Genomic DNA, 26,258 nt, shown 5'->3' with positions numbered 1-26,258 from the left:
TGACAGACTCGTCGAGTCGGCGTCCAGACTCGACGAGTAGACTCTGACTGGACAAAACCCTAATCTAAGGGTTTGTACCCTATTTAAGCATCTCATTCAGCCACCCTTCGTCCCTATTGCTTCCAGAAACCCCCATAGCAAACCCTAACTGTGTGTGTGGAGATCTAAAGGCATTTGTGGTGATTTTTGGTGATTTTGATCACAAGGAAGAAGGAAGGGCCTAGAGGGATCAAGAGAAGACCAAAGGAGTTCAAGTTTGTGCATCATTTGCCGTTTCCAGAAGGTATAAAGTCGATACCTTGCTTGTTCATTTGCTATATCCCTTTTTGGGGAGATTTAGGGCTTTTATAAGCCATTCTTGCTGACCAACCATGATTGCAAGCATGGTTGGGGGTTAAGGCTTCAGATCTAGGTCCATGAAGGAGTTACAAGGCAGAAAAGGGCAGCTTTTGCATCCATGGAAGCCCCCATGCAACTTAAGAGTCTCTTTTAGGGCCTTTTAGGCTCAAAGTCCCATGCATGCACGTAAAGTTCATAACTTTACGTGCTAGATCGAGTTTAGGGACCTAGATCTACCATTTGGACAAGGGTTGTACACCAGAAAACGAAAAATGAGACTTGGACATACTCGACTCGGCGAGTCGTTCTTGGGACTCGACGAGTCCGAGGCTTGACTCCCCTTTTCTGTTGAGGATCAAAGGGATCCAACGAGTGATTGGAAGAGTTTTAGAGGGTCCAGGGGAGTGACCCAACGTATTGGGCTAAGCCATAGTCCTGGAGTTCATAGGACTCAGCGAGTGCATGAGCAGACTCGGCGAGTCCAAGGCAATCTCCCAACATTTGAAGATGAACTCGACGAGTTATTCATACAACTCGGCGAGTCGAGGACAGGACTGGTTCATAGGATGAGGATAAGCTCGACGAGTTGTTCATACAACTCGGTGAGTCGGATGAAGGTTCATTCGATGTTCGAATAGAAGAGGAACTCGTCGAGTCATTGCTAAACTCGACAAGTAGAGACGTGGATGAGGACAATTAAAAGGATAAGGACTCGACGAGTTGGCGAACCAACTCGGCGAGTCAGGTCAACTGGAAGTTGACTTTAACTTAGAATTGGTCAGGGGTAAAATAGTCATTTTACCCTAAGAATAGATATCAGATTCTGACTAAGTGTTTTGTGGGGATTATAGCCGGAGGATTTCCGGAGCAGCAGCAGACAGAGATTTCCCGCATAGATTATCAGCAGCTACTCGTACGAGGTGAGTTACCTTCCAGTAGGGGTGGGTCTAAGGCCACAATGTCGGCCCACCAACAAGGGTGTTTGGTAGATAATCGTCTTTGTGATAATTATCTTCGTATGATTATGTGCTTGGGTCATGAAATATGCCTGTGTGATATGTTATGTGTGTTAATGGTAGTGGTAGGGTCTAGTCTTTCCCTGACATCGGTCGTTAGGAACGAAGGGTAGGTCAGTACCTAGTTATGCCTGACTGTATGATTATATCTTGTTATTTTATGATAGTGGTAGGGGTGAGATAGTCCCCAGTTACCGGTTGAAAGATACCGATGGTAGTTACCGGTTGAAAGATACCGATGACAATTACCGGTTGAAAGATACCGATGACAGTTACCGGTCGACAGATACCGATGACAGTTACCGGTTGAAAGATACCGATGATATTATATGGTATGTGGTATGATGGGGGAACTCACTAAGCTTTGTGCTTACAGTTTCAATTTTGGTTTCAGGTACCTCTTCGTCTAAGGGGAAGGAGCCGGCGGTGTAGCAGCGCATCACACACTCACACATGATTTCCGCAATGAGCTTCTGGGATTGTACTATGATTTCTATCACTTATGATGTTATGATTTTGATACACTACATTGTGGTTCAAACCTGATGTAATATTAACAATGTTTTGATAACATATTTTATGATTTACTTAATTTAAAAATGAAATTTTTGGCCTCAAATTTTGGGATGTTACAGGATCCCTATGCACTTGATTTGTTGTTGGAAGATTTAAGGTGCATGTTATGGATTGGGTTTACAAGGAAAAAGATGATATGGAAATTATTAAAGCGAAAGCATCTACTTGTTATCACCTTATTACATATCGTCTAGCTTATATGCCAACCAAACCCAAACGCAAACATGGTAATGTTATCAGTTTTCCCTGGTGCGTATATCAATGTCTTATTGAAATTAAGAAAAGAAAGAAGGAAGTGGGGGCTTAGTTGAGATCGATGTTGATATAAGAAGTTGAAGTTGTTTGGATTTGTGTCACGACGAACTTGGTTTTATGAATCTGCAATATTTTTTTCCTTGTTGAATTGTGTTTTACTTTTAACTGGTTTTGAATATTGTAAAATTTTTATTGTTTGTTTCAAATGTTTATTTGTGTGATCCTTGACAGGGGTTGTTCTTATTGATCTTATTGGGTTTGATTTTTGGGTGGTGGATAGGTACATCAAAGTAGAGTTGCTCAGAAGGCCTACTTATGGAGTTTGGACCAAGTCCCCACCCATAAACCCTAAACCCTAATGTAACCATTTAAGAAAACCTACTTATAACAGGCTTGATTACCCTTAAGGAAAGTACAATTAAGTATAGAATTTTGAAATTTAACTGATTAAAATGATTGTATTTTTGGTTAGTTGGAGTTCTTTTCTGGTACCCATAATAGGGACTGCTCATTTCGACTTCAAAACCCAAAATTTTGAATATTAGCCTCTAGACAATGGGGGCGGGGGACCATTCGTTTCAACTTCAAAACTCGATATCGAGTTTCAAAAGATAGCGATCATGTTTGCTTTTAGAGACTACATGATTAACAACAATATGTGGTCTTGGTGAGTATTCCTAGTATATCATATTAGATATAGACAAAACTGTAGAAAAGGTCCTTGTGGTTTACATTTTTACAGGAAACATGTTCAAACCTTGAAAAACTTGGATATATGATCCTTTTGAGCATCTTTTGTTGCGTATTTGGTCCCTCGAATAACTGAAAACACTAATATACCCTTGATTTATTTGGTTTCTATTTGTCTTTCATTTTTTAGAGTTATTATTAATAAATATAAAAATAGGGCCACATACCCATACCCAAGCTTTATAGTTCATATACTTCACAAGCATAGGTATTAGTGATTCACTTATCTTCTCATCTTTTCATCAAAAAATACCCATACCCAAGCTTTAGAATTGAAACCTAGAAATTAAATGTTTTTTTCATTAAAAAAAGAAACTTCGAAAATTGAAAGTTTTGTTGCAGTTGAGAAAGGGAAGTGTTGTGTGATATAGAAGAGAGGGAGATCAATATGTAGCTTCCATCAGAAGGATAGTCGGCAGTGGTAATGGTCTGGTGTGTGTATGTGTTTGGGTGAGATCCAATGAACCTCATGTGTGTTGATAAGCTTAAATGAACCTCATATCAGAAACCATTCTCATTTTTCCTCTCTTGCAACCAACCTATAGTTTTCCCCTATCCCTTCTCGTTTTTCCTCCCATGAATTTGAAGGTTTCTCAATCTTGAATATTATATATGTATTTTTTTTGGGTATATTACTTACATTGGTTTTGTTTTTTAATAGGTATATGGTGCTCCATTTTACCCTTTGTATACCAAAAAGCCACATGACACTCTGGTACTTACTATAGAGATCCTTCTGGACAACCTTTGGTGTAGGACGACGGATTTCACAGAAGGTCTGATAGCATAATCATCTCGTTTGTGTTTGAAATTTCAACATGATGTTGAATTTTCGAAATTCGCTCACCACTTTGGGCGGCGTGTTACAAAAAACAAATTTCAGTTAAAGTTTGAGTTAGGTGACAGTTTTTTAAAACGTTGGATCTAGTCCCGATTATGGAACCGAATTTTCCTCTACCATTTAACGTACAAATTTTGTTCATTAGTACAACATGGGTGCATACCAGGACCTTTAGTTGATGATGAGCTTCACCCCTATTTATAGGTAACTTACACTTCCTCTTAGGAGGTTTATAGAATTTTATACCATACATGCCTGTTCTAGAGTATTCTTACATTCTCTATACCTATCTACAATTTTCCATGATGTTCTAGACTATTCTTCGGCATCCTAGAGATGTTTAGGACATTCTTATGGATTCCATTGTGTTCTAGAATGTTCCATACTCTTCCAGAGATTTCTAGTATGTTGTAGACCCTTCCTTTATCTTCTAGGTTATTATGGATTCTTCAAATATCTTCCAAGTTGTTGATCAGTTCATAAGTGTTTCTTTCGTGGAAAAAGATTTTTGGAAGCTTCCTTTATCAGCTATAATCAGGTCTAATGTTAATATAATTAGAAAAGAAGAACCATAAATTTTGATAGGAAATTCTCCATTCTTTCGAATGGAATACACATAAATGAAAAACGTTTCTACTTCCGACTTTCTCATAGAGTCAGCTACGGGGTAACTTAGTTTTGATGTTTGCTTCAGCCGTTGAGCTTAATAACGATGTCATATGAAAATGGATGGGGGATTTTATCAGCATTAAAAAAGTTGGAAAATTCGCTGCAAGATTGAGGCAATCCTTGAGCTCATCAAAGAAAAGTGTAAATGTTGAAACAAATGAACTTGAAAAGATTGATGAGATAGAGTGTATAAAATTAGGAATGAAGTGTATTTTATTGAACGAAACTGGGAAAATATGCAAGGACTTTGGGAAAGAGGTATCAGAGATATGTGGATACAAATATATTCTATCCGCATATCAAATCAAATATGCTAGCTACAAAGGTGTTGTGGCTCTTGATCCGGAAACATTAAAATTATCTAATAGAACTTTATTTAAGAAAGAGCATGTGTAAGTTTTTTTAGATAAAAAGAGCTTGATGTTATTGATGTAATCAAGTATCGACTACTCCACATCAATAGGAAAATCATCATATTTCTCTCCACTCTTGGAGTCCAAGGTCATGTTTTTGAGAAAAAAAAACAAGAAGAACTAAGGCTACTTAATTCAATTTTAACCGATCCTCGAAAAGCAGACGGGGCGTTAACAAAATTACCACCTGTTATTATCATCTCCATTATGAAAGCAATGCTTTCCTGTGGTTATAAGCCTGGAGATGAGCCGTTCCTTTCAGGATTGTTACAAGCATTTCATTCTGATACCACATGTAGGATCCGATGGAAATGACATTGCGTAATTAAGAAAAATCAACATAAATCAAATGATAATAGAAAGAACACAAGATGTAAATAATTCTGTTTTAGCTCAATTGATGTCTGGAAGGTAATTATCAAGTGTACAAATTAGGAAGTGTAAGAACTCTCCTCTATCTACACTTAATACTGCAACACTATTTATAGTAGTACCCTCAACAAACTCAAAATACATACTGTGATTAGGGCCTAAAGTACAACCTCAATGTTCACACTAAATTTCTCAGGTTCTTCACCTTTGATATAGACAACAGAACGTCTCTATCTATTTCTTCAAACTATTCTCAACCGAAAATGTGAAATCATCATATTCAATATTTCTTGACTCAAAAAAGCAATCTCTTTGAAATACTTACAAAAACAAGGATTTATCTACATGATGGAAGAAACATGATGAGGTGTTTGGATGAATGCAAAAAGTTTGAATATGGAGAATTATTTGTCTAATCTTCTGCGGCGGGAAGTGGTAGTCTTGAGACTAAAATTGTGTAACACCATGTTTTCACCCTTCAGTAGGATTTAATATAAACTGTTAGCTTATAAAATTTTAAGTATAAATGTATTACATTTTAGCCAAAATAATCATCACAAAAGTTGTAGTAATCACGATTCCGAGAGCGTGCATATTTAGAACATCTAAATATGACTTCGTATAAGGAAGTTATGATTTTCAAAGTTTTGGCGCAACAGTGTGGACACAGAAATCGAATTTCAAATTGGTTGATTTTTAGCCGACACAATCTAAATGAGAGTTAAAGAGCTCATGAATATGAACATGTTGATATAAAGACAATCGAATGGATGTCATATGGGAAGTTATGATTTTTATACGGGTTTTAACAATCTAAGCCCTTTAAAAATATAACTTTAAAAATAAAGTGAGAATTAGCCAAGGGAGCCTAAATGAAAGTTGTAGTGCTCGTCGATAGCTACGCGTGGATATAATGAACGTAGAAAATGGAACTTTTATGAGAAGGATATGATTTTTAGAAGAAAACTAAATCTTGTATGTGCAGCGAACACAAATTCTAGAACGGAGACGTTGACTACAAGAAAGCCAAGACGTGGCAACAAAGCAGAGGAGAGACGTCACCATAGTGCACATCATACGTGGTAAGTATGTGCGGTGCATACACTTTTGATTCCTATAAATAGAAGCTTAGTCCTCCATTCTTCCATATACCCACTCTGCTATCTATTCTTTCTTTGGTCCGATTTCTGAGGGTTTTTGGAATTTCAGAGAATTCTACTTTAGCATGACTCTGAATGAGTAGAGAGTCTGGGCAGAAAGAAGTGCTCGGTATCGAGGTCCTACTTGTGACTTTTTTTGGCTTTTCACTAGGAATCATTGTAAGTTAGGCTACACTTAAAGTGCAACTTATATTTATATTCATAGTAGTTGTTATGAACTTATGATAAGGTTTACCAGTGATTCCATTCATAATAGTGGTTGATCTACTTACAAGAAACGTGTCAATAATAGGCACGTTGGCTTGGTTGTTGGGTTTCAGAAAAGCTATTTGCCAAAATGATCCTGCCTCCCAACTGTCATGTCTAGCTTATTGTTATTTGACAGAATTCTTGGTATTCATTGGGATTATAGAAAGATCTTTCCTTCATTACCAGATTGCCATAGATATTAATAAGTTGTAGTGTCAAAGGTTAATACTTGATAAAAGCGTTATCTGCCAGTTGAATTGTCAAAAGGATAGCTGTTAATCCTCCGAGTTAATCGGTTTTGAGCATTACAACAATCCTATGGTGCACATGCAAACCCTAAAGCTTCGGATCTAGTTTTCTCTAATTGTACATGCAATAAAATTATCCAAAGCTATAACCCTATGTCTAGCATACAAAATTCGAAAATCATAACTAAAACAAAATTAAGATGTTACCTTTCAATTGTAGCTTGTAGAATCAACCTTTGAGAGCTTTAGTATCACAAGTGTAATACCTCTAATCGATCACAAACACCACGAAGCAATTGGAGAATATGAGAGAGAGAGAGAGAGAGAGAGGAGGAGGAGGCTCAAAATCAGCTCTAAGATCCTTCTAGGGTTTCTGGTGGTCGATTTTGGTAGTCCCAAGGGTTCCTTATATAACTGACGTATTAGGGTTTCAGTCAAATACCTAATATGGTTGCTTAAGCCCTAAGCAACCCATAAGATCCTTCCAGAACCCTTCCTATGGACGATTTCTATGTGGGCTTCCACATGGATTTCGTCCACCTCCTTCTTTAGGAGTCCACAACCCATATTGCAATTATCTAATAATTACAATATCATTCCCCTTAATTTAATTAATCTCTTTTGACCACAAAATTAATTCTAAATTAGTTCTTGACCAATATTAATTAAATAGTATGATTTCTCTTTTAATATATAATTCACATAATATATTAAATAAATCATAATTAACCTCTTTCTCCATAATTCATCCAGTCAAGTTGCTTTGGTGAAGGCAACCCAAAAGGACCATGCTACTATCGGGGTCAAGTACATACCAATTATAGTTATGGGCTTAGACACCTAATCCAACAGTCTCCCACTCGGATAAGTCTAATAACTATAAATGCAAGTACGACTTCAAAATCCGATTAGCAATCGTAGCTCTCAAAAGTCGTTGTCGAACTCTGACACGTCCTTTAGATAAGGGATCGTATAGTCCTCCGTTCTCAAGATATCGTGTGGACAAATACATGGAACATGGTCATACTTATTGTCCAACAGTTTGTTTCCCGATTTCTGATTTGTCTGACATAGAACTTAATTGAACACATCAATTTAGTCCTGATCGGGCCCGACATTCGACTTATATGCTTGCACTATTTGCTCATCAAATCGTACACAACAATATGTTTTATAACATCAAGTTACTGATGCGTTTACACATTATCAATGCACAACCAACTCGCAAACAACAATTCATATATCTAGGTTTAAAGACTATATAATATTATCATCTCACAATCACTCGTGATTAAATTCAATGAAGTGATTCATGTGAGTGCGGGTTTAATCCAATACTCAAATCTTATTTCAAGAGCACTCATGAACGTTGCATCAAACTTTTGCTATGTCTAAACGCTTTAGACAATCTACAAGCCAATTCATTACAATCTTATTTCATACTTACTTCCCACGTATGATCGACTGTGGATAGTTTAAATAATCTTATTATTTAGGAAGTCAAAACATGTAAAGTGAAACAATAGTAAGTAATTAACACAAGACAGTAACATTACTTATAAATAAAACACCTTTATTTAATTATCAAATCTTAATTACAATTTATCTATTACAAGTTTCTAAAAGCTATATAATCACTAAAACTAATATCGTCCTTCAGCCCAATACTCCTAGCATGCTGCAAGTGCTTAACCCTACTTTATCCCTTCGTAGGGGGATGTGCTGGGTTCTCTTCTGACGATACCCTCTTCACTACGAGGTGTCCCTCTTCTACCCGATGTCTGATGAACTGGTATTTCTTGTCGATGTGCCTGGATCGACCATGATCCCTTGGTTCCTTGGTTAAGGCGACCGCACCCTCGTTATCACAGAAAATCTCCATAGGCTCCTTTATGGCTGGTACAACTCCAATGTCTCCAATGAAGTTCTTTAGCCATATTTCCTCCTTCGATGCTTCGCTCGCTACTATGTACTCTGATTTGCACGTTGAATCAGCCACGGTCTCCTACTTGGAACTCTTCCAAGTCACTGCTCCTCCATTTAGGGTAAACACCCAGCCCGACTGAGAGCGGAAATTATCTCGGTCGGTCTGAAAACTGGCGTCACTATACCCTCGCACTCTCAAGTCATCACTCCCACCGAGGATAAGGAACCATTCCTTAGTCCTGCGTAGGTACTTAAGAATGTTCTTTACCATAGGGTTCCCTTGATATCTGCTGACAATGCTCAAAGAGAAGGACACATCAGGGAGAGGTCCTTCATAGTGAAACACTTCCCAAGCCAGGAATTCTCCCCTTTCTAGGAATTCTCCATGCTGAAATGTTTCAACACTTTTTCCAAGTAAGTACTTTAACTAAGTCCTATTAGTCTCTTACTCCTATTTCTCAAAATCCATATCCCCAGAATATAAGCAACTTCTCCGAGGTCCTTCATAGTGAAACACATCCCAAGCCAGGACTTAACCTCCTGCAAGGTTGGGACATCGTTTCCTATGAGCAGTATGTCATCCACATACAATACGAGGAAGCTAACTATACTCCCACTAGCTTTGACATATACGTAGGACTCATCCTCGCTTCTCTAAAAATTAAACTCTTTGACTTTCTCATCGAAACAAAGATTCCATCTGCGAGATGCTTGTTTCAATCCATAGATGGATTTCTCAAGCTTACACACTCTGTTAGGGTGCTTCGCATCGACAAAGCCCTCTGGCTGACTCATGTAAACATCCTCAGCCAACTTCCCATTAAGGAAAGTGGTCTTGACATCCATCTTCCATATTTCATAATCATGAAACGCATTTATGACTAGCATAACCCTTATAGATTTAATCTTCGCAACTAGTGAGAAGGTCTCATCATAGTCAACTCCAGGAGTTTGAGTAAAGCCCTTCGTAACCACTCGTGCCTTATATGTGTGCACTTTCCCACCCATGTCGGTATTCTTCTTGAAGATCCATTTGCACCCGACCGTCTTACGACCTGGTACATTGTTGACCAAGTTCCAAACTTGATTTTTATACATGGACTGAATCTCGCTGTCCATCGCCTCTTTCCATTTTGCAAACTCCAGGCCTGCCATGGCTTCCTTGTAGTTGTTAGGTTCATCCAAACTTACTAGTGTACTATCACTATTAAACATATCACCCTTAGTTTTTATATGAAAACCATACAACACAGGTTGAACACTAACTCTACTGGAACGTCTAGGAGATAAGGAATCGTCAACTTGTTCAACTGGAGTTTCCTCCTCAGGTTGATCGCTAGTGTTAGAGGTTCCTTCATTGCTTGACTCTTGAAGCTCTTCAAGATCAATTGGACTCCCACTGTCCTCTTGTCATATGAGTTGTCTCTCGCGAAAGACCCATCTCCTCGCAACGAAGACAACATTGTCACTCGATCTATAGAAGAGATATCCAAAGGAATTTTGTGGATAGCCGATGAAAATACACCGCTCACTATGAGTTTCGAGCTTGCCGTGAGTCTCTCGTCTTACGAAAGCCTCGCAACCCCAAACCTTGATATGTGCTAACGAGGGAACCTTCGCTGTCCACATCTCATGAGGTGTGTTGGCAACCTTCTTAGTTGGGACTAGATTAAGGATATGGGTGGCAGTCTCTAAGGCATACCCCCTGAATGAGATAGGTAACGAAGCACGACCCATCATGGAACGAACCATGTCCAACAAGGTTCGATTGCGCCTCTCAGCCACACCATTAAGTTGTGGTGTCCTAGGTGGCGTCAATTGTGAAACAATTCCACATTCCTTAAGATACTCGTGGAACTCGATACTAAGATACTCAGCACCCCGATCGGATCGTAACATCTTTATCTTCCTTCCCAGCTGATTCTCCACTTCTTGTTTAAACTCTTTGAACTTTTCTAACGTTTTTGACTTATGCTTGATTAAGTAGATATACCCATATCTGCTATAATCATCAGTAAAAGTCACATGGAAGTGATTTGCATCCCTTGTGGTGGATCTGAAGGGCCCACATACATCAATATGTATGAGATGCAACAAACCTCACCCCTTTCACAAGTACCAGTAAAGGGGGACTTGGTCATCTTTCCAAGTAAACAAGATTCACACGTGTCATCTAATTTTAGGTCAAACGACTCCAACACTCCATCCTTTTGGAGTTGGGCTATGCGCTTCTTATTGACATGTCCAAAAAGACAATGCCACAAGCATGCTTTGTCTAAACCATTGGACGAATCAATTTGTAACACATTATTTCCTAAGTCGTATACAACCATCAGAGTTTGATATATACCATTACAAGGCAATGCTTCAAAATAGAATGTACCATTCAAGAAAGCATTAATAGAACCAATTTCATTATGAAACGAAAATCTAAAACCTTGTTTATACAAACCATGAAAGGAAATAATGTTTCTTGTCATTTCTGACAAGTAGAAACAATTATTCAAATCTAAACCTAACCCACTACTAATCACTAAAGAATAAAATCCAATCTTGGTGACATGCGCACTTTCCTATTCCCCATGATCAGGTTTATCTTCCCATGCTCCACATCCCTACTTCTTCTTAGACCCTGAAAATCAGAACAAATATGAAAACCACATCCTGTATCGAGGACCCAAGAACTAGCATGTGACGAGTTATTAGATTGAATAGTATAAATACCTGCGAAGGTGGGATTTATCTTCCCATCCTTGATTTCTTGCAGATATTTCGGGCAACTTCGTTTCCAATTCCTTTTCTCATGGCAGTAGAAGCACTCTGCTTCTTTTGGGTTGGTAGAGGGGGTAGCAGAACCATCTTTGGTCCCATTAGAAGAGTAACCATCATGGGACTTTCCCTTGTGGCTCTTAGAAGGAACCTTCCTCTTCTTCCCTTTACCTTGTCCAATAGCCAAGACAGGGGCATCAATAGTAGGAGTGGATTTAACAGATTTTCCTTTCAGACTACTCTCAACAGTCCTTAGCAGGCCTTGAAGCTTGCTCAGAGTGACCTCCTCCTTGTTCATATGATAGGTCATACGAAACTGGTCATAACAAGGAGGCAAAGAGTGAAGAATAATATCTATGGCCAGCTCCTCGTCAAAGTTGACATACAACTTCGTCAACCGGTCCACCAACCTTTGCATTTTCTGTAAGTGGGCCGTGATGGACTCTCTATTCTTCATTTTCGTAGTGATCATCGAGGCGATGATCTCGTACCTCTCCTGCCTAGCACTTTGATGGTACATTTCCATAAAATCTTGGTGCATCTCGTATGGATAGAAGTCCTCGTAGGACTTTTGGAATTCAACAGTCATTGTAGCAAGCATGATACACGACACCTTTGTCGCGTCTCTTTCATGAGCCTCGTAGGCATCAATTTGCTCAGGAGTAGCAGTATTTTTGTTAACCTCCTTCAGCTCCTTGTCGAGAACTTATTATTTGTCCTCGTATCGAGTCACCATGCGAATGTTACGAATCTAGTAGTTGAAGTTGGTGCCATCGAAGATCATTCTCCCAAAAAGGTTCATGAGGGAGAAGGAGCTAGAAGGGTTGGAGCCAGAAGCGGTGTTGTTTGGAGTAGACATCTGAAAAGAAAAAAGACAAAGTTTAGATTAGATAAGAATCCCCAATTAAACACCCAAATTAGAAATTAGGGCTAGGACCAACACAATTATTTACAATTCAGAAAAGGGATGCCATAATCTAATTGCAAATAATTTGAAGGTAGGTAAATGACGATTTACCAATTTCCACCATGAAAAACAAAAAAGAAATTTAAGTTTTAAATGAATTGAAATTCCTAGATTCTTTTGAGATTCATTGAACTTTTCCTAAAGTAACAAAGATTGGGAATTTATAAAAACGTTTAGTTACTTTATAAAATCATTATACTTATTAATGAGAAATTAGTTTGTCCTATCCTACCCGTTCGGCTAACGACCCTCCACCAGTCAAGGAAGCGGTGGGTGAGAGTGGACACCCATTAAACCACCATTTTATAGGCAGTATCCTTATACCCCCTTATAGACCAGCTTCGTGAATGAGGCCTACTAACAGTAAGACTGACTCATCTTATAAATATATATAATTATTAATCTTATAATAGTATAATAGTATAAGGCTTGAATTTTAAACTTTTAAAACTCCAGGGTTTAGAATTTAAATATTTCAAAGTCAAAACCTTTTAATTAAAATTTAAATTCCAAAACTTGAGGACAAATTTTGAAACTTTTCAAAATATCTTTTAGATCAAATTTGAAAAATAATTAAATAATCTTATAAATAATATTTATCACATAATTTGACCTAATCCACTTTCAAAAAGAGATAATTCAAATCAAAGATACAAATTAATCTTTATCATATAAAACAATAATTATCTTATAATTTGACAATTATCTTCTAATTGGATGGGGATAATCATTACCATATTGAAAAAAAATCGAATTTTATAAGTTAAAAATGTTTATGGTAATTGTCCTAACCCAATTTTAGTCAAAATCCCGAAAAATCTGCTAACAGACCCGAGAACTCGTGGAGTCAGGCTTGGACTCGTTGAGTTCCTAGTGAACTCGTCGAGTTCATGTATGGACTCGTCGAGTCCCTCTTGCAGATCCAAAATTTCGACTTTTCCAGCTTTGAACAATTCTAACATGGCATCAAATACAATAGAAAACGACCTAGGCTCTGATACCACTGATGGGTTTTGAGCATTACAACAATCCTATGGTGCACATGCAAACCCTAACGCTTTGGGTCTAGTTTTCTCTAATTGTTCATGCAATAAAATTATCCAAAGCTATAACCCTCTATCTAGCATATAAAATTCGAAAATCATAATTAAAACAAAGTTAAGATGTTACATTTCAATTGTAGCTTGTAGAATCAACATTTAAGAGCTTTAGTATCACAAGTGTAATACCTCTAATCGATCACAAACACCAAGAAGCAATTGGAGAATATGAGAGAGAGAGAGAGAGAGAGAGAGAGGAGGAGGAGGAGGAGGCTCAAAATCGGCTCTAAGATCCTTTTAGGGTTTCTGGTGGTCGATTTTGGTAGTCCCAAGGGTTCCATATATAGCTAAGGTATTAGGGTTTCAGTCAAATACCTAATATGGTTGCTTAAGCCCTAAGCAGCCCATATGATCCTTCCAGAACCCTTCCTATGGACGATTTCTATGTGGGCTTCCACATGAATTTCGTCCACCTCCTTCTTTAGGAGTTCACAGCCCATATTGCAATTATCTTATAATTACAACATCAGTCCCCTTAATTTAATTAATCTCTTTTGACCACAAAATTAATTCTAAATTAATTCTTAACCAATATTAATTAAATAATATGATTTCTCTTTTAATATATACTTCACATAATATATTAATAAATCATAATTAACCTCTTTCTCCATAATTCATCCAGTCAAGTTGATTTGGTGAAGGCAACCCAAAAGGATCATGGTACTATCGGGTCAAGTACATACCAATTATAGTTATGGGCTTAGACACCTAATCCAACAAGAGTAACTGGTCAGGTGAGTTATCTCACTATACTATGTATTACAATATATGTCCATGTATGTTAGGATAAAGAGCTAGTAGAATAGAGCTGATAGTATAATCTCTATGTGATTAAGTGTAAATATACTTAAAATTGGTATAGTAGAAAGTATAAATGTGGTTGTACTAGTAGAGTATAAAGTGCAGTCTCTATGTGCGTAACTATTGTGATATTTCAATCGTCTATTAAGATTTAGTTAGGGGATGACGGCAGAACAAAAAAGAGTTTGGGAGCCTATAGGCCTGTGTGTTGACGAAATGACTAGTAGGCTCTAAGTACACATAGACCCGTGTTGGAAAAATGGCAAGTAAGCCATAAGTACACATAGACCCATGTTGATGAAATGACAAGTAGGCCATATGTACACATAGACCTGTGTTGACAAAATGGTAGGTAGGCCGTAAGTACACATAGACCTGTGTTGAAGATGAAATGGTTGGCCCGTAAGTCTAAGATACACATATTATTGGCAAATCGTAAGACATTATATATATATATATATATATATATATATATATATATATATATATATGCACGTATATGAATTATGGTATATGCTATTTTGGGGAACTCACTATGCTTTGTGATTACCCAGTTGATTATAAATGTTTTTCAGGAACTTCAATGATTTGTGGGAAGGGAAAGGCCCGATTGTACACACACGCATTCACATCCTATTTCTGCGCAGTGTAATTATACTATGATATATTTGAATAAATAAAAATAGAAAATTTGGGTTGGAAAATTGGACGTTACAAGTTGGTATCAGAGCTCTAGTTTGAGAGAAGTGGATGAACACTCGTGTGATTCTGGACTCAAACTAAGGATCTAAGGAATTAATAAATCTTTTTAGAAAAATAATAATAGTGCAATGCATATAGTCATCCGGAACTCAGAAAGGAAAGTGATTCCCAAAATATCCATATTGTTATGATTGCTGATATGTGAAATGTTAGAAATGCATGCTAGTATGTACGCTAGGGGGCTTTTCAGGACTTCCAGGTTAGAATTTCCTTATACTTAAGATGCCTTATAGCCTAGAATTTGTTTTTTATTTGCTGCTTAGAGCCTATATTGATATTAATTAGTTATTTGACAAATACATTAGGTTACATGCTCTAAGAATGAAATAGTTTTAGATTGCTTGATTTGGCGCTATTGCGCAAATCTTATACGAGGCTAACCGTTTTAGCATCGGATCTTTCAGTTAACAGACTGTTTGATTTTAGCATCATGTAATTGTATTCGTCCAATAATTATTAATGTTGGTATAAGTTCTTCCTCGGCTGATAGCAGGGTGAAGTAGAAAGGAATCCTAGAAGAATACTCAAGGAAGTTTAATATATGCTTGATACGACATATGTCTGTGAGGTAAGGGCATCAGTAAAGATGCAATGTCCTTTTGGAGTCTAGAAAAAATAAATTATATGTGCTTGTTGGGACACATACATATATATGTCCAGAGATCGTTGTGTGTAGTGTTGGAAGTGACTTTGAAACTGGGAGACAATTCATGGGATGAGTATAAGTATGTGACATCCCCAATTTCACGGCTAGAAAACATCAATTTGTTTATGATTTATTTAAAATCAGAGTATCGTTTTGAAGTATAATATGCAGAATTTGTTCCCAAAATATGACAAAGATATTATCAAAGCATTTCAGAAGAGTTTTATTTTAATTATATTAAAAAGGTTGGGATGTCATCATCAATACAATACATAAGCATAAACAGAAATAGTATATGACTTACAAACATCTATTATTCTACTAGCCTGTAATCCATAAATCTCTCATATGTTCATCACACCTGTACTCTTGTGTCACTACCTGTAATACAAGAAACTGAGTGGGTCAGACTTAGGAGCCTGGTGAGCACATAGGGTTTTCAACCCACAATAAATAAATTCTTTATTTTCATCAAATCGTTCAACCCGATTACCCATTCTCGTTATCCTAACTTTGTGTCCGTAAAGTGTCGAATTTAAGGGACCTATCCTAAGGATTATATTCGGGATAGACAATAATTCTTAGGGGTTTCCTTAGAAATATATTTCAGTAAGGAAACCATGGAGGGGATGGAGTATACATGATGAACACTTAGTTCAAAAACACCCACATGTTGCGAGCCTGCCAGTGTTCCACCGGACTGTCTAAAATAGTCTGTGGTCATCATCAGTACTCCACTAGATAACTGTATTATATTTAAAGTCAAGGCCTCTCGTCATTTATCTCATCTTTCATCTTTCATCATCTATATCATCTTTCATCTACCCATCTTTACCCAACATATTGATAGGTATAAAATGCATATACAATTTAAATCATGTAAAACATGTATAAATGTACATCCAACATAGATATCAGGAACAAAGATAATAGGAACATATAACATTTAATTTATCTTAAATACTTTATATCTATGTGTAAGATGAAAGAAACTATGCACTCACTTGTTAAAGTGATGACTCAAAACTCAGACAACGCTTCGCTTCTAGAAACTATATTTTCCTTTGATGTAACATAGTATCATTATCACTAAGTCTTAGTCTAATATATCCTGTGACTAATTATTAGTCTGGATTCATCATTAATTCAAAGTCTATTGATCTATAGTTGATAAGGGACAACCAGATTAGATCATATCAGAGGTAGGATCCGTTTGGCATACATAGTACACTATTTGGAATGCCCATTGTAAATACCTCACTAAATCTAGCATTTTCATCATCCTCTTAAGTAGATCAATCAATATAACAACTTGGAATGACTGATAAATCTTGTTTAATGGTTCATGATAACGATAATGAACTTAAACATAAGTTATACTAAAAACACGGTAAGCATAACTCAACTTACAGATGGTTTAGCGAGAAACCGGACTCTATGCGGACATAACTTCTAAACTAAAATATCTTGTTTTGGCTTTCTGGACTCCGGAGCTTCGCAAATAATCCTTAGGAAGTGATGGAATAAGGCTTAGGGACCATGGGGGTTTAGGAGAGATTGGAATGAAGATGCGTGAAGAAATGAGTGAAATTCGGTGATAGACCCATTTGAACGATCGGTGGATGCGGAATAAATAATACCTTGATATTTAATGAACATAAGATGAAGAACATGAAGAACATATGATGAGAAATTCCATAGAAATAGAAAAGAGAGATAAAATATTACAATACAAGAACATGGTTGGGAGAGAAAACTCTCCCTTGGTAGGAGAGATCCCACGACTTTCTCTCTCTCTAGAAACTACATTGAGTGCACTCTTACTTTTACAATGACCATCTCTCACTATATGTAGGAGATAGAAAACACCAACAATACAATAAAGGGAAATAAATGGCCTAATTATCACTCATTATTTGTAGAGCATTTACATGCTCCAACATTCTCTCCCTAAATGCTCGTAAATGATGAGGGATACAATAAGTGATAAAAGGCTAAAATACGATTTAAAATACAATTTCTGAGCTGTATATTGCTACGCTGAATCTAAGAAAAATCATAACCTCCTTTAATGAAGTTAGATTTAGACATTCTCTAAATGCACGCTCTCAATTTGACGACTACTATGACTTTCGTTTAGATCACTAAGGCTAAAAAGTAATTTATCAAAAATGTACTTTTTACGTTACGTAGTGTCGTATCGGTTTAGTCGCGGAACTTCAACGGGTCATAACTTCTTCGTTATAAGTCGGATTTCATCATTCCTTATATCTACAAAATCCCTGTTACATACACTTCAACTTTCTTCAAATAAATTATGCCTAATTGTTATTCTATTTTAGATGCGTATTTTATTCTTATTTTATTTTATCGTTATAAACATGTATATCGCACATAATTTTCACGTAAATCACATAATACTCAAATAATTCTTCTTCATTACTTCAAAATAGGTTAAAATTGTTGACCTTAACTATTACATCATCTTAGTAATGCTTAGCAAAAAACATGGGCGTTACAATTCTCTCATCCTTAAGATGATTCCGTATCGGAATTAGGCATCAGCAAATAGATGTGGATAGTGACTCATCATGTCACTTTCTGTCTCCCATGTGAGGTTTGGTCCATTCTAATGTTTCCATCGCACTAGCACTAATTCGACGATCTTGCGTCGCAATTTCATCTTCTTATGGTCAACGATCGCTTCAAACTCTTCGATTAACCTCTTATATTCATCAATCCTTAAATACGAAAGTGGAATTATATCGGGAACTTCTCCCGTGAACTTCCTCAAATAACAAACATGGAAAGTGCTATGAATACCATCCCGTTCTTCTGGGAATTCAAAGTTGTAAGCTTGGTTCCCAATCCTTTGAAGAACCTTGAATGACCTAATAAATCTTGGACACAACTTTCCTCTCTTTTCAAATCTTATAAGTCCCTTCCATGGAGAGACTTTAAGAAACACCTAATCTCCAACTTCGAAGGTCATTGGTCGTCACTTCTTGTCAGCATAACTCTTTTGGCGATCTTAAGCTGTTAACACCCTTTTTCTAATCACCTTTAGCTTTTCAGAAGTTTTATGGACAATTTCGGGACACATAAACTTCTTTTCTCCGGCCTCAAGCCAACAAGACAGAGTACGACACTTCTGTTCGTACAAGGATTTATAAGGTGTCATCTTAATGCTCGAATGGTAACTATTGTTGTAGGAAAATTCTACCAGGGGAAGATGCATGTTCATCCCAGTTACCTTGGAATCCTGTGGTACATGATCTCAATATATCTTCTAGTGTTTGAATTGTCCTTTCGCTCTGGCCACCAATCTTTGGATGGTAGGATGTATTTAAACACAAATTCGTACCCATATCTTCTTGTAGGCTCATCCAAAACCTCGATGTGAAACAACTGTCACAATCTGACACAATCGTTAAGGGAACACCGTGAAGTCTTACTATTTCATTCACATAGGCATTTGCAAGCTTATCCATAGGCCATCTCTCATTGGCTACTATGAAGTGTGAACTCTTTGTGAATCGATCCACGATTACTCAAATCATGTCGTGACCGTTCTTTTTCCTAGGTAGTTTAGTCATAAAATTCATGGTGATGGCTTCCCACTTACCCATGGGTATAGGAAAGGGCTCCAAGCTCCCATACAGTTTCTGAAGTTGCGTTATAACTCTTGCACATATTACAAAATCCACCACATACTTTGCAACATTGAGCTTCATTGAAATGTTGGAATAAATGATATCAATGTTTTAGCTATACTAAAAATGAAATTTTTACCCTTGTTTTTGGGTCGTTACACATCATCCATGTAAGTAGATCAATCAGTATAACGACTTGGAATCACTGATAAATCTTATTTATAGGTTCATAATGATGATCATGAACTTAAAAATAAGTTATACTTAAAGCACGGTAAACATAGCTCAACTTACAGGTGGTTTAGCGAGAAACCGGACTTTGCGCAGGCAGAATTTCTAAACTGAAAATTCATAAATTTCACATACGAGCTCTGTTTTTGACGTTCTTTATATCCACGAGTAGGTATTTCTGAGCAATACAACTTTCCTTTTGAATCCATCAGCTAATTCTCGACCGATCTTAAATTTAATAGTCTAAGAAGATTACACTATTATTGACCGTGAAAAATTCATAATTTCTACATACGGAATCCGTTTTTGACTCTCTTTTTATCGCTCAACTCCTATTAGCGAGATATTCAATTCTCGTTTAGTTCATTATGGCTAAAAGTTGATCGATCTAATTTCAATTTATGAGCTGTATACTGCTACACTGAATCTTAGAAAAAACATAACTTCCTCTAATGAAGTCAGATTTAGACGTGCTCTATATGCACGCTCTTTTCTTGAAGATTACTACGACTTTCATTTAGATCACTAAAGCTAGAAAGCAATTTATAAAATATTTACTTTTTACGTTACGCAAAGTCGTGTCGGTTTAGTCGCGAAACTTCAACATGTCATAACTTCTTCATTATAAGTCGGATTTCAACGTTCCTTATATCTCTAGAATCCTTGTTAAATATACTTCAACTTTATTCAAAGAAATTAGGTCTAATTATTATTCTATTTTCAACACGTATTTTATTCTTATTTTATTATATCGTTATAAGCACGTATATTGCACACAATTTACATGTAAATCACATAATACTCTAATAATTCTTCTTCATTACTTCAAAATAGGTTAAATTTATTGACCATAACTATAACATCATCTTATTAATACTTAGCCAGAAACATGGACATTACAGAGTAGGTGTGAAAGGTAGTAGAGGCCTATACCACCTGTAGCATAAGACTCGCACTTGGATTAAGAAGATTCACAAAGTTGCTAAGGCATTGGTACTTAGGTTGATAGTGTGGGTAACACTATAAATTCATTTTGTGATATTTCTGTCATTATTTATGGTTTAGTGATGTCTAGGAGAGTGACTCTATGTTCGGGCCCAAGTGGCCATAAAAGATCGAGTCTGAATAAAATAGAATTGCGTAAGTGAGTTGGTTCTGAGAACCTTGTCGGATACAGTACCGACTTTAGTCATAAGAATTTGAACATGACAAGGTAACTGTTCCAAAGAAACAAGAAGGGTGGATTGAATCAAATAATCGTCGTTGTTGCTAGCAGTTCTACTACGTTAGTAATGCCTGCTTATACCATTTAGTTATACGTCTGTGTTAGTATGTATCTAGACACCATTTTGCTTGTTATGACGTTACAATGTTTTGGTCATGCTATGCAAGGAGACCACTTACGGTAGGCACGATCAGTAATGCTACGATAAGAAAGTCGAAATTCATTGGATATGACAAACATGAGTTTCTTCAAAGTCAAAAGGAGCTACAAATCACGTAGGCAAAGCCAACTTAGTTTCGAGCAACAACATATATTTGGTCGAACCCAAGTGGGGAGAACCGACCCATAACTGCGAAGGGCATTTTAACTTTCAATTTCAATGTCAAGTGTGACATTCCCATTTTCACGGCCAGAAATGACCGATTTTTTGTTTATGCTTTATAAAAATCAGAGTACATCTTTTAATGAAAATGTTGCAGAGTTTGTTCCCAGTAAAACATGATAAATATGTATTTATCATGTAATTTCCGAAGAAATGTATTTTTATTCATTTTAAAACATTTGGGATGTCATCGTCAATACAGAAACATAAGCATAAACAGAACTTACATTCATTATCACTAGTGATTTATATCTCCTTAATCTGTCAGTGTAATGTGACTTCATATCATCACATGTGATATAAATAAACTGAGTGGGTCAGGTGGGGAAACCTGGTGAGTACATAGGGATTTCAATCCCACAATGTTATAACATATATATAAAAACTCACACAATATACGATTTCCCCATATATATAATCAACTCTTACCCCACCCCGTCAATCCTCACAACGAGACTATCCATACTCACGGACCTTAAATTTTACCTCTTACTCCGGATCTAATCCATGCTCTCGAGTCCATGATTGTACCCATTCCATACTCTCGGATTAGGGACAATTGGTCTGTGTCTAAATCCATACTCCCAGATTAATGACAGATGACTATGTCCTGTCCATACTCCCGGACTAAGGACAACTGACTATGTCTTAATCCATACTCCCGGATTAAGGACAACTGAATATGTCTTAATCCATACTCCCGGATTAACGACAATTGACTGAGTCCAATCCATACTCTCAGACTAGGGACGAATGACTATGTCTAATCCGTGCTTCTGGATCAATGACATGTTTTAGGGTTCTATTCCCCGTGTATATCTCACTCGTACTCATAAGGAGATACTGCCCAATAACCCTCAACAAATTTTAGGTTTACTTATTAACCTAAATCATTATAAATAACCTGGTATGTTCTTTAACACGTAATTCAGACAACATCAAATAATTCGCACATAAACATATATTTAATACATTCAAAGAATACTTGTATTAAAATCATGTTCATGAAAGGGACTATGCACTCACTTGATAAGGTGGTGACTCGGTACTCGGACGGCACTTCGTTTACTTTAAACAACTCCTTTCACAGAACCTAGTATCATTACCACTAGATTTTAGTCTAATATTCACCGAGACTAATTAATAGTCTTGCTATTATTACTATTATATAAGCATGAAGCAATATTTCTCAACCACTATATACAGACAGAGGCCAGGCATAAAACACCGGAGGGCAGGACCATTTTGGCATATAGCACTTCTGAAATCTAACAACCCTATGCGGCCCTTTAAACCAAATTCCCCGTACCGCGAGTGGTTAAAAGATATTATAACGACACTTATATAACTCATAATAATAGCCCAAATATGTATTATAAGGTCCTAATAACATTACTATATTACAACATAAGATATACTAACGATAGGGTAGACGTAGCTCACTTACAGCGGGTTTTTCGCAAAACTGGGCTTCGCTGGAGCAGCGTTCCCGAGCCGAAAAGATCCTCTTCTCGGAGCTTCTTGGTGCTCCGGGACTTGATTATAACACCTTGGAGGTGCTAGGGAAAAACCTTGAAGGTTTGGGGGTATTTGGGAGGAAAGAAGTGGAGAGTTGTGAAGAAAATGGGAGATTTGCGCCTCTATTTATAGGCTGCCAGCGCCGATTACGCTGAGCGTACTAAAAAATTACGCTAAGCGTAATGGGTTTTTAAGGGTTACGCTGAGCGTACCCAACATTACGCTGGGTGTAATGTGCCACATGTCACCATCTGGTGGCTAGCCTTGGGGAGGAAGCAACGGCTGTGATTGCGCCACGTCACCCCAACTCGTACAGCACCCTCCCGACTTAGAAAAATCATAACTCTCGCATACGAGCTCCGTTTTTGATGTTGTTTGTATCCACGCATAGGTGGGATCATAATCTACAACTTTCGTTTAGACTCCGTCTTCTAATTTTAAAATTATTTTAAAAGTTATATTTTTAACAGGCCAGGACATAGTTGGTCCGTTAAAAATTCATAACTTCTTCATCCGACGTCCGTTTTCGTCTGTCTTTTTATCGTTACGCTACTATTAACGAGATCTTCGATTCTCGTTTAGGTTGTGTCGGCTAAAAACCGCTCGATCTAATATTCGAATTCCGGGCTGTACACTGCTAAGCCGAAACTTCGGAAAATCATAACTTCCTCATATGAAGTTAGATTTGGGCGTTCTTTTTTATGAACGCTCTCGGTTTAACGAACACTATGACTTTTGTTTAGATCGCTAAGGCTAAAAATCGCTTTATCGTAAATTCACTATTTACGCCTCCCGGTGTCGTGCCGGTTCCGTCGCGAAACTCTGACAGGTCATAACTTCTTCGTTATAACTCGGATTTCAGCGTTCTTTATATGTACGGAACCCTTGTAACATATACTAAAACTTGGTTGAGATTACTCCTAAATAATCTTCCATCAAAAACTCACTTTTTTTGATGCTTATTGTCTCTAAATTGACTAGCCCGAATCTGCGGGCGTTACATCAAGGTCCATGAGAGTTGCGACACAAGTAATTGGAGGTTGTTAGTTTCAATTTTGTTACAAGGGGTGCAAGAAGAAAGTGGTCTTTTACTAGAATACCCATAGGCTATCACTTTCTTTATTCTCAAGAAAAGGATGACCTTTCCTCCCAAACGACTAATAGGATTTAGGAAGTGGCCGAATTCCCAGGTGCGGCTCAGATAGCCAAGAGAACCATCTAAGTTTGTACCTTCATGGATGAGGGATATATCCTTGCAGTAGAGGATCAGGAATTCAATAGGTGGCAGAGTTTGCCATAGAAAGCGTCGAGTAAGTCAAGACATATACATCAGACTTAGAAAGTAGGATAGGCACGTAGTAAGGATTTAATTATGCTATGCCAAGGAATTACAACGTTAGGATTGATGTCAAAGGAAAGAGTGTTGTCACACCCCCAAACCAGAATGGCGGAATCGTTCGAGGGCGGATGACTTCATGTAGTATCGTAACAGTTGAATACATAGTAAAGAAAGTAAACACAACCATCATATATATAATTTAAAAGTTACATTGATGAAAGATACTTGTTTCAAAAACAAATTACAATATGATGACAAAATGAGTTTTAAAACTGACGCCTTAGCATCACTTCTCCAAAAGCTGAAGTTTACCTGTATTACTGAATCCCTGAGAAATACAAGTAGATTTGAAAGAGTAGATCAGCATTTAAGCTGGCGAGTTCATAAGTATTTAATGTCAATATTTGTATAAAATCAAATGAAATTTGTTTGTAGATGTTTGAAAACTCCTAGAAAAGCCCATATTTCCTACTAGTATAAAAGTAAGTCTTCTACCAAGACTCGACTGTTTTGAATGTTTGCTTTTAGAAATCCAATATTTGTCCATAAGTGGGTGGTAGTTTAAAAGTCCCAAAACTGAAATGCAATAGTGTTTTTCATGCCTAAAATAGTAGATTTGTGTATGTAATGAATCGCTAAGGCATTTGATAACCCCAAAAATCAACGTGTTCTTAATACTCCATGTGAGTTTTATAACCATACTAATGACCCAGACTGCCTGTAACAACGTTCTTCAGGCGTTGGAATGTTATGACGTTTGTCACCCCAGACCTGCCGGTCTAACTGTAGCTAACAGTTTAGGTGCGGGATTGTCAATCCCGTATAGATCTATACACAAGTATCACGCTCTCCCTACAAGAGATTATGGTATATAATACAGGACTTTAACTGCATACTTGAAAGTACGTGAAGTTGAATGTCTCACAAATCTTAGTATTAAATAGATTTACGTATGAAAGTCCATTTGTTTTTGTATATGAAAGTATTTCCTTGATATAGTACTTGTAGTATGTAAAATTTCATGAATATCTAGTAAACTATACCTATTATAGTTTTTCCAAATGTGTGATTCGTTTGTGTGGTAAACCCTAGTACAATATCGACTTTGTATGCAAGCATAACCTTTGGAATGATATTATTGTACATTCATACTCAAAATATAAACAAAGTGTTTGATATTTATAGAACAACATGTGTTATTCCAAAAGAACAAAGTGTTATCGTGATATATTGTATAAGAACGTGTTCTTTTGATAGTTATAAATCACCTATGATTGATTATAACAATAAGTACAGAAAAAGATTTGTGTTATTCACACGAGGGTAATCGTGTGTTTACTTGTATTCCCCCCCCTTAAAAGTGTATAAAAGCATTTACAAAGCATTTGAAAACGTAATTATAGGGGTATGAACTCACTTGATAGATTGAAGAAAGCGAGACGAAAACCGAGCATAACTTTGACTGGAAAAGTTGATTTTCTCGGGAATCTCGGGAGCGTAAAACTTCCTTCCGAACTTGGATATGAAAACTGGGGCCTCGGGATATTTCTTGCACGCAAAACGGAGTAAAAATGCAAGAAAAAGGAGAGAAAATGAGCAATTTACCCGTAACCCTCGCATCCCTTTTATAGGGGCTGGAAACCCTCGGTACGCAGGGCGTACCTCCGGGTTACGCGGGGCGTACCGGACGTCATGCGTGACCGCATCATCGGCTGCCGGAACTTCGGATGGGACAGGGCATAGAGGAGTAGAGGGGCGACGTGGACGATCCGAGGCCTAGCACCCGAGTACGCTGGGCGTACGAGGGTACGCTGGGCGTAAATCCTCTCGGTTTGTGTGCCTCGAACTTGTAAAATCCGTAACTTTCGCATACGAGCTCCAATTTTTACGTTCTTTATATGTCCGCGTAGGTAAAAATATACTCTACAACTTTCATTTAGACTTCGTTGGCTAGTTTTGACTTTATTTTTTTATTATATATTTTTAACAGGCCGGGACACGATAAGTCCGTTAAAAATACGTAACTTCTTCATCCGGTGTCCGTTTTC

General features: G+C 37.1%; 1 pseudogene; it reads left to right on the top strand.

The window, feature by feature from the left end:
- The first annotated feature begins 4,506 nt into the window (after window positions 1–4,506).
- The window catches only part of LOC145130382 (RNA-dependent RNA polymerase 1-like), a 279,840-nt pseudogene continuing 258,088 nt past the window's right edge, over window positions 4,507–26,258 (top strand).

The sequence above is a fragment of the Lactuca virosa genome, chromosome 8, assembly GCF_052849685.1.
Source record: "Lactuca virosa cultivar CGN04683 chromosome 8, Lactuca_virosa_CGN04683_v6, whole genome shotgun sequence".
Lineage (NCBI taxonomy): Eukaryota > Viridiplantae > Streptophyta > Magnoliopsida > Asterales > Asteraceae > Lactuca > Lactuca virosa.
This window is presented reverse-complemented; position numbering and strand designations above follow the sequence as displayed.